Source organism: Eriocheir sinensis, chromosome 37 (genome assembly GCF_024679095.1).
Source record: "Eriocheir sinensis breed Jianghai 21 chromosome 37, ASM2467909v1, whole genome shotgun sequence".
NCBI classification, from domain to species: Eukaryota; Metazoa; Arthropoda; class Malacostraca; order Decapoda; family Varunidae; genus Eriocheir; species Eriocheir sinensis.
Genome location: NC_066545.1, coordinates 9,666,577 through 9,675,992, shown reverse-complemented (window position 1 = coordinate 9,675,992; position 9,416 = coordinate 9,666,577). Strand labels below are relative to the sequence as shown.

Here is a 9,416-nt window from a genome sequence, read left to right as displayed (position 1 = left end):
TAGCTAACATTTATTATTTTTTTTTTTTACTTGACGCTTTTCTTCGTTTTATTTTTTGGCTGGGAGAGGGGGGGGAAACCATTATAATCCAAATTCTTCCTATTAGGTACTCTGTCCTTCCTCCCCCCTCCCTCCCTCTCTCTTCTTGCCTCCCTGCCCCCGTCCTTCCCTTCCAGCTCAAGGTCGGACCGGAACTAAGGGCTACACAATGAAAAAAAAATTGTGGCAGGAAAACGTGTAGGTAGAACTGACCATGACTGATGACGGACTAGATAAGTAAACAAATAAGTAAGATGAACAAATAAGACAAACAAATAAACAAATAAAAGATAAAGAGATAGAACTTATTTTTATTTATGCGGATTTTTTTTTTATTTATCTACTTTTGCCCTTGAGCTGCTTCCTTATCTGCAAAAAGAAAAAAAAAGATGGATAGATAAACATAATGATAGATAGCCATGCAGATAAATAGATAAAGAGTCAGCCAAATACATGTTCGATCGTTCGTTAAATGATTTGATAGTTAGTTAGTTAATAGGTAGTCCAATAGTACCTTTGTATAGTACCCTTAGTTAGATAGGTAGTTTAATAGTTAGACAGTTTGAATTAGTTAGTTAGTTCGTTAATTTTACTGTATTCTGTATTTGTTTATTTATTTATTTATTTGGATTATTTTTTTTGTTTTTGTTTTATTTTATTTTGGTGTTTTTCTTTTTCTTTTTGTTTCTTTTTCCTTTTCTTTTCTTGATCTTTTTCTTTGTTTTCTTGCTGTTGTTTTTTCTTTTCTGATGTTCTTTTATTTCATATCATCCTCTTGTTGATGTTCTTCGTTGGTCTGGGTGAGCCGCTTTCCTCCCAGAAGAGACCCACCCATAATTTTGGTGATGTTAGTTTGGGGCCGAATGGTGGATGATGTTTCTTTGTTTGTTACTTTTCTTGATGTTGTTCTGTTATTGCTGTTACTTTTCTTTTGCGATGTTTTTTTGCTCTTTTTTCCCTATTTTTTGGTGTTCTTTTCAATATCATCCCTCTTTGATGTTCTTTGGTCTGGATGAGCCTCTTTCTCCCCAGAAAAGACCCACCCATAATTTTGGTGATGTTAGTTTGGGGCCGAATGGTGGATGATGTTTCTTTGTATGTTACTTTTCTTGACGTTGTTCTGTTATTGTTGTTACTTTTCTTTTGCGATGTTTTTTTCTCTTTCCCATTTTTTGGGTGTTCCTTTCTATATCATCCCTTTTTGATGTTCTTTGGTCTGGATGAGCCTCTTTCTCCCCAGAAAAGACTCACCCATAATTTTGGAGATGTTAGGGCCTGAAGGTGGATGATCTGTGTTTTTTCTTTTCTTTTCTTTATGTTTTGTTACTATTTTTTTCCTTTTTCTGGTGTTCCTTTTTATTTTCCTTTTCTTTGGTGTTCCCATCACGTGGATTGTCGACATCTAACGAGAACCACAAGGTGTATTACCTATGACGGCTCTAACGAGCCCAACCTGCCCGGTTTATTGATCGGAGTTTGCTCTCCTAGGCAGATTACCTATGACGGCTGACGAGCTCCACCTGCCCGGGTTTTATGATCGGAGTTTGCTCTCCTAGGTGTATTACCTATGACGGCTCACGAGCCCAACCTGCCCGGGTTTTATGATCGGAGTTTGCTCTCCTAGGTGTATTACCTATGACGGCTTACGAGCCCAACCTGCCCGGGTTTATTGTTCGGAGTTTGCTCTCCTAGGTGAATTGCCTACCACGGCTAACGAACCTCACCTGCCCGGGTTTGTAATCGGAGTTTGCTCTCCTAGGTGAACTGCTTTCGCTAACGACCTCCACCTGCCCGGGTTTGTAATCGGAGTTTGCTCTCCTAGGTGAACTGCTCACGCTAACGACCTCCACCTGTCCGGGTTTGTAATCGGAGTTTGCTCTCCTAGGTGAACTGCTCACGCTAACGACCTCCACCTGGCCGGGTTTGTAATCGGAGTTTGCTCTCCTAGATGAATTGCTTTCGCTAACGACTTCCACCTGTCCGGGTTTGTAATCGGAGTTTGCTCTCCTAGGTGAACTGCTCACGCTAACGACCTCCACCTGCCCGGTTTTGTAATCGGAGTTTGCTCTCCTAGATGAACTGCTTTCGCTAACGACCTCCACCTGCCCGGGTTTATTGTTCGGAGTTTGCTCTCCTAGGTGTATTACCTATGACGGCTCACGAGCCCAACCTGCCCGGGTTTATTGTTCGGAGTTTGCTCTCCTAGGTGAATTGCCTACCACGGCTAACGAACCTCACCTGCCCTGGTTTGTTGTTCGGAGTTTGCTCTCCTAGGTGAATTGCCTACCACGGCTAACGAACCTCACCTGCCCGGGTTTGTTGTTCGGAGTTTGCTCTCCTAGGCAGATTGCCTACCACGGCTAACGAGCCCCACCTGCCCGGCGTTGTAGCCGAAAGATCTCCGGCACCTCCGTCGGGGTCCCGATGGACGCCGAGGCGCCCTGCCGGGAGCCCTCCAGTCCTGCCATGCTCGCCTGGGAGACCTTGGGCTCGCTGGCGCTCCACCGCCCCGCCGATTCGAATAGGGCGGATGCAAGAACTCGCTTCTTAAAACTACCAGACTGGATTATAAAATTAATCATAAATGCCGTGAAGGCGCCGGTCACCGCGTTTATCGGTTCCTTATGATGCACAAGCATCATAAGGAATCCTCGCCGCGGCTTCCGGCGCAGCATCCTTTTCCCTTTTCTTTCTTACTTCCAATTTTTCTTTTTAATTATATTTTCTTTCTCTGATTGACTGATTGATTGATTTTACATAGTAAGAATTGGTTCACCAATTTACGTCTTTCAGGTACATTGCATTCACACACCTGCTGAGGGAGAACACTAGTGAGCGTGTTGACTCACGAGGACGGCCCACTAAAGTTTCCTAACATTTGTATTGGGCTGCCACTTCTCTTTAGTCGTCTGTTCCTCTATTTTTATCTTCTTTATTTAATTATATTTCTCCCTTTCTTTCATCCTTGCTCTCTATACATATATTTCTTTCAAACTTCTTCATCAGCCCCCTTTCCTTTCCATTCTCCCTCCCCTTCATCTCCCTCCATCCCTTTCATCCCCCTCGCCTCCCGCCCTTTGCTCTTTTTCTGTTATCATCACGACAGCTGTTTAATTTCTCTGCGGGGACTTTTTTTTATGTTCGTGGATGTGACATGCTTCCCGGGGCGTCCATGTTGTTGCACAGCACCCTAGAATATTCTTGGCAAAGTGCTTCAAATTTTTGAAGCTTTTTGCAACACGCCAGTATCTCAGTGGATTCACATCAAAAGGCAAAACACCTTCTTCTAGGTACGTTTCAAGTTCTGCCTTCACCACTGTAGTGTCATTTGTTGATGCACTTGCCATCATTTGCCCAGCTGGAGGCATGTAGGCAAAAAGACGAGGTCGTGTTGCACTCATGCCAGCCGAAAAGACGAAAGGCTCACTCTCTTGAAATGTTTTCTTCTTCAAGGTCGACTGAGTTGACTCGGAAATAATTAGGTCCACAATCTTGGAAACCTTTTCCTTTTGCATTTTCTTACATGGCATCCATGCCAGCTTAAACCTGGCAATGACATCAGTCCGCTCAAGAAATGGATGCAACCTCTTTTTGACAGGTGACTGTAGTGCATATGCCAAGTTAAAGCAGTAGATCGGTTTACTGTCTCTCTCGTCGTCTTCACTCACATCTCATCCCCTATGCCTCCCATTTCCGTGACGTCACACGTTTTTGCGGGCGGATCCTTCTTCCGAGCCACCCATCCCTCAGTAACTCCCTAAATCCTCTCCTACTCCTCCTCCATGTGACCTGAGGTTAATTTCCTCCTTACTCCCCACCCTTAATTTTTTTCTTCCTCCGCCTTCAACCTTAATGTTCTCCTTACTCCGCTTTCCCCGTGATTATACGTGCATAGTACCGCCGGTAAAACGAGGATCAAGCCTCTACCTGTAACCCCTGAAACTACACCTCACCCATCGTGAGTAGTGGGGGGGATTCTGGAGCTGCCCTGTGTAGGCCGCCCGGCCTCTTGCAGTTTCCCTATGTTCTTATGTTCTTATGTTCTTATGTTCTTAATCCTTTCCTCCTTCGCCTTCAACCTTCATCTGTTTCCTCCTCCGCCTTAACGCGGCTTAACATTATTTCTTTTTCTATTTCCTTAACAGTATTTATCCTCCTCAAATGGTTTTGACTCGAAATATAAATACAAATACAAAATACTTTTTTTCTGGGTGCCAAAATACAAATACAAAATACTTTTTTTCTGGGTGCTAAAATACAAATACATATACAAAATACTTTTTTCTCTGGATGTCAAAATACAAATACAAATACAAATACATTAAAATTGTATTTAAATACAATTCAAATACAAATACAATTGTATTTGATCCACCCCTGGTAGGTAGATAGGAAGGGAGGTAGAAAGGGATGAAAGAAGTAGTAGTTAGTCAGATAGGTTAGGTAGTCTAAAGTTAGGTAGGTATAAGAAGGCAAGTGATAGGTAGATTAGTGGAAAAGTAGAAAGGTAGATAGGTAGCCAGGTAAGTATGAAGACAGGTAAGCAGGTATGATACAGTAGGACAGGGTAGGGTAGGAAGGTAAGTGGGTGGAGATGGAGCTCAGGGGAATCGAACTGAACAAGAAAAGAAAGAGGAGAAAGGAAACCAAATGAGAGAATGAGAGGGAAGGGAGGGATGAAAAAGGAAGAGGGAAGAAAGAAAAGGGATAAAGAGTGTAAGTCCAGCCCAGAAGCCTTTAAAGGGCCATTTGGGAACAACATCTAATAATAATACCAAACCCAATGGCTGTTTTGAGTTAGAGAGAGAGAGAGAGAGAGAGAGAGAGAGAGAGAGAGAGAGAGAGAGAGAGAGAGAGTCTGGGAGGCAATGGACCCCGTACAGATAATAAAAAAAAGCAATCCAGTCTCTCTCTCTCTCTCTCTCTCTCACAGCAGTCTCCCCCCCCTCCCCCCCACCAGCTCCTCCAGTAAGCATTCCGACAGGGGCGAACATGTAATTTGTCCCACGATCTCATTTCACCCCCCCATTACTCCCCCTCGCCATGACTTAGGACGGGAAGAAAAGGAAATCGGAGACGCAATGCACAATGTATAGTTCTCTCTCTCTCTCTCTCTCTCAAGTATATGTAAAACCACTTCTTCTCCACACCACTACTTCTCTAAATTAATGAAAACATACGATGGAAAATGTTATATCTCTAGATGAGTTAGGGAATAAGGGAATGGGTGATGGGTGAGACAAAAGACGGGGATGGGATGCGTCGAGATGAAAGTATACAAATGAAAGGGAAGATATTTGATAGGAACAGTAAAGAATGGGATGAGGGAGGGGAAGGTAAGAGGAGAAGAAAGGGAATAAAAGGAAGTAACCCGGTCTCCCTCAACACCTGTTCTAATGCATAATAGAATATATACTTGAAGGGAACGCCGCAGCATCCATCCTAGGCCCTCAAAACGCTAATGACCCCAACCTTCAGAACTCCAGCGGTTCATCTTGACCTGAGGACGATGTAGGGTCACAAAGAGAGTTCTTGTCGGATGCTGTAGAGGAGGCGTCTGAGTCTTCCTTGTGTTCCTGCTGCAGTAAGTCTTCCATGTAGGATATGTTGTCGTCCTCCTGGCGCTGCGGGAGGGTAACATTGACTAGGATGAACTGCGGAGTCTTGGAAGGAGATTGTGTCCCGAGCGGCAGGTGGGGGTGAGGCGCAGAGGGCGGCGGTGGTGGTGGCGCCTCGCTCAACACGGGAAAGACCTGGCGACGGAGGGTGAAGGACAAGATGTGGCCGTAGATGCTCTCCTCGCTGACGGGGATCACCGACACCCACAGCAGGTCGTTGACGCACTTGGCCTGCACCACCACGGACTCCCGCTCCTCGTGGCCGTCGGGGCGCGTCAGGTTGGAGGGGTAGTAGACCAGCGGCGTGGTGGCGGTGCCCAGGATAGAGTCGTTGGCGGCGCGGGTCAGCACGTGGTGGATGATTGTCGTGCTGGTGTTGAGGGACATCTCCTCCGTCACCAGCCCGCCCTCAGGGTGTGGCACCAGCGACAGCCACATGTGCTTGGTGCCCTCAGGGTCTGTCCAGTTCCCCAGCACGGGGCAGTTAGGGCGGACCTCTGGGAAGCCTCGTGCCGCTCCCGCCACCAGCAGGACCGCCGCTGCTATGAACACCGCGCTAGTCTTCATCAGTACAATAACAGTCACGCGTTATGTTATTTTAAAGCCACCTAATATCTCCGTCATCTGATGGGTCTAGAGATCCATTAGTTACCAGACACGACGAAACTCTATTAGACGGTTGAAGTGTTTTATTTTTTATTAGATAAGACATCACATGGGCAAAATAGGTAAAAAAAAAAATCCCGAAATAACTTATCCCTTTGACTAGAGCTCAACCCTTGACTCATCCAAGTTTGCAAAAGTAAAGTTAGGGGCGTACATTGTAGCTGAGCATAGCTTCGGTGCTCTTCGTCGCATTGGGCCTTGAGCTTATGGTGGGTAAGAACCTATGGACACAGGGCAAGTGTGACATTCGTGTTTCCAGTTTACTTTCCCAAGCTTTCCCCAAGTAACCATTTATTGATTGTCCCGTCAGGGAGGATGAACAGCTGGGTGAGCTGCAAGCCGACTGCCCGGCCCGGATTTCGAACCCCGGCCCGTGGATTCGTGGCTAGGTATGCTAACCAGTTCCCCACAGTGTCGGTGTTTTACATGGTCATATATATTTTCCTTTTCCTGCCTTTACTGAGTGTGTACGCCTTTCTAAATTCAGTACGGTTACCTAAAAATAAGTGCAGGTTGCATAGGCGCGTGGGGAGCCTATTTGATGTGATGGCATAAGGCGCTTACTTGTTTTATTGACTGAAATAGAGCGTCCAGGAATGGTAAGCACGCGGCTGTTACAGAATTCGGACTGGAAAAAACGAAAACTGTATTTCGGCTGACTGCCTATGATGGACTTGCTATATATTTTTAACAGTGTAAAATGGAGAGAGATGGATATGCGAATGTTGAATTGTGTGTGTGTGTGTGTGTGTGTGTGTGTGTGTGTGTGTGTGTGTGTGTGTCTGTGGGTTTGGGTGTGGGTGTGGGTGTGTGGGAGTCAAAATGGATAAAAAAGTGAAAAATGTAGACCGTAGGAATAACGACACCGATGAACAAGTATTTTAACTATTTCACTTTTTCAACGGGAATTTCCAAAACGACCCCGCTCTCTCTCTCTCTCTCCTCCTCCTCCTCCTCCTCCTTCACCACCACCACTACCACCACCATCACCACAATCAATCCGAACCTTCACTTAATCCTCACCCAAAACCCCACTCATCACCTATCACCCCCCTTCCCCCTACCCTTCCACCCACCCACTCACCACATTCATCACATCCCTTGCCTGAACACCCCCTCCACCTCCCCCCTCACGACCAATTCAATTCCTCCCACTCCCACCCACCTGTTCTATTAGTCTCTCCTCCACCTCCCTCCACTTGCCCCCCTCCCCCCTTCACCTCCTCCACCTCTATTATTACCTGCAATCCGTGCAATCTATCTCGGCCGAAGCCTTGAGCCGCTCTTATACGCGACATTAATATTTGCGATCGAGGGCTTCATATTGACACATCGGAAGCGGTTTCAATGTCCCTCTCTCTGCCTGTCTGACCCCCCCCCCCCACACACTACCTCCCTTTGCCTTTACTCCCTCCTGCCTTCTCTCTCCCTCTTTCTCTCTTCCTCTTCCACTTCTCTCCCTTCCATGACCAGTTCTATCACCCTCTCCTCTTTATTCTTTATCCCTGTGTTCAGTTTCTGTTTATTATTTTTTTCTTTCTCTTTTGAACTTTGCAATCTATTTCCCATCATCCCATTTTCTTCCTTCCTGTCCTTCCTTCTTTGCCTCCTTCACTCCCTCCTTCCTGATTCCCTTTCTTCCTTCCTTCCTTCCTCCATCATTATCCTCTTGACCAAACGTACCTACTGACTACTCCCTCCCTTCCTCCTCCTTCTCCTCCTCCTCCTCCTCCTCCTCCCCCTCCTCCTCCTTCTCCTGTGGCCAATGTCCCGACCAAGTTGATTCATATTCGGCGGCGTCTCGGGTTTCATTTCATGGCCGGTTGTCAATTTGCATCTCAATATTCAGAGAAGAAGGGGAGGAAACGGAGGCAGGGAGAGGTAGGGAGGGAGTGGTAGGAAGGGCGAGATAGAGAGGGAGGGAAGGAATGGTAAGGGAGGAAGGGAGAGATGGAAAGGGAATGGTATGGGAGGAAAAGGCAGATGGGGAAGGGATATGTAGGGAAGGAATGGTATGGGAAGAAGAGAGTAGATGAGGAGTAAGGAAGTGGCAGAAAAGGAAGAACCAGGTAGGTAGGATACAGGGAAAGAAGGGACAAGTGGAGGAGGTAGGGGAGAAGTGGGCAAAAGAGATAGAAAAGGGAGGGAATGGGAGGCAAGAAAGGAAAAAAAGGGAGGAACGTAGGGGAGAAAATGTAGTTATGTAAGAAAAAGGAGGAAGGAAAACGAAAGAAAGATAATACAATAGGGAAAGAGAAGCATATGAGGATGTATAACAGGAGGAAGGGAAAGAGAACTGGATGGGAGAAGAACAAAAACAAGAGGGAAGGGAGAAAACTAAACGGGAGGGAGATAGAAGAGGGAGGAAAGGACATAGAATAGGAAGGGAGAGAGAACAAGGTAGGGAGATGGAACAGGTGGGGTGACAAGGGGGGAGGGGGGCAAAGGGGGGAGAAGGAGGGCTCAATATTCACTTTGGCTTCGTTGATCCGAAATTAATGTCCAACCCCCCCCCCTCTTCCCCCCTCGCCTCCTGCCCCCTGACCTTCGACCCCCCCCCCTCCATATGTCCCTTGCCGACTCCACTACCTTGTGTAAGTGATATGCAGGCGACGTGTGTGTGTGTGTGTGTGTGTGTGTGTGTGTGTGTGTTGCAGTAACCAAATACACACACTCTACCTGGGCCTATCATTTTCCACCTGTTATCAACCATCACAACCACCACCACCACCAAAAAATGCCAACCACCTCAACCAACAACAACATCACCACCAACACCCCATCACCGCAACCACTACCACCACAACACCCAGCAACCACTATCTAACCCTACAACCAATATCACCCCCAACCAAGACAACCCAACCCACCAACATACTCCAACCAAAGAGGAAAACGGCTTAACCAAACAATCACAACCATCTCAGTATACCCAAACCTCAACCACTCATCCAAGCAACCAAAGAAAAGATCACAACTGCAACCAAAAAACAGGAACCAATCTTTACCACCCCAACCAAACCTAGCAAACCCAAACAATTCACCCAATACCAAAACCAACCAAACCACCACCAACAACAACAATCAACCACC

General features: G+C 46.4%; 1 long non-coding RNA gene across 4 annotated transcripts; it reads right to left on the bottom strand.

Annotated features, from left to right (window-relative positions):
- Positions 1 to 1,532: 1,532 nt before the first annotated feature.
- Positions 1,533 to 2,626, bottom strand: LOC127008445 (uncharacterized). 4 transcript variants are annotated; one of them, XR_007761092.1, is made up of 5 exons: positions 2,346 to 2,494; positions 2,016 to 2,277; positions 1,890 to 1,952; positions 1,696 to 1,826; positions 1,547 to 1,627 (listed from the first exon to the last, which is right to left on the bottom strand). It is a non-coding gene; the product is annotated as an uncharacterized LOC127008445 (long non-coding RNA). The 4 variants fall into 4 exon arrangements; XR_007761091.1 differs by lacking the exon at positions 1,890 to 1,952 and having other exon boundaries at positions 1,533 to 1,627; positions 2,346 to 2,626; XR_007761089.1 differs by having other exon boundaries at positions 1,696 to 1,952.
- Between the last annotated feature and the right edge of the window lie 6,790 nt (positions 2,627 to 9,416).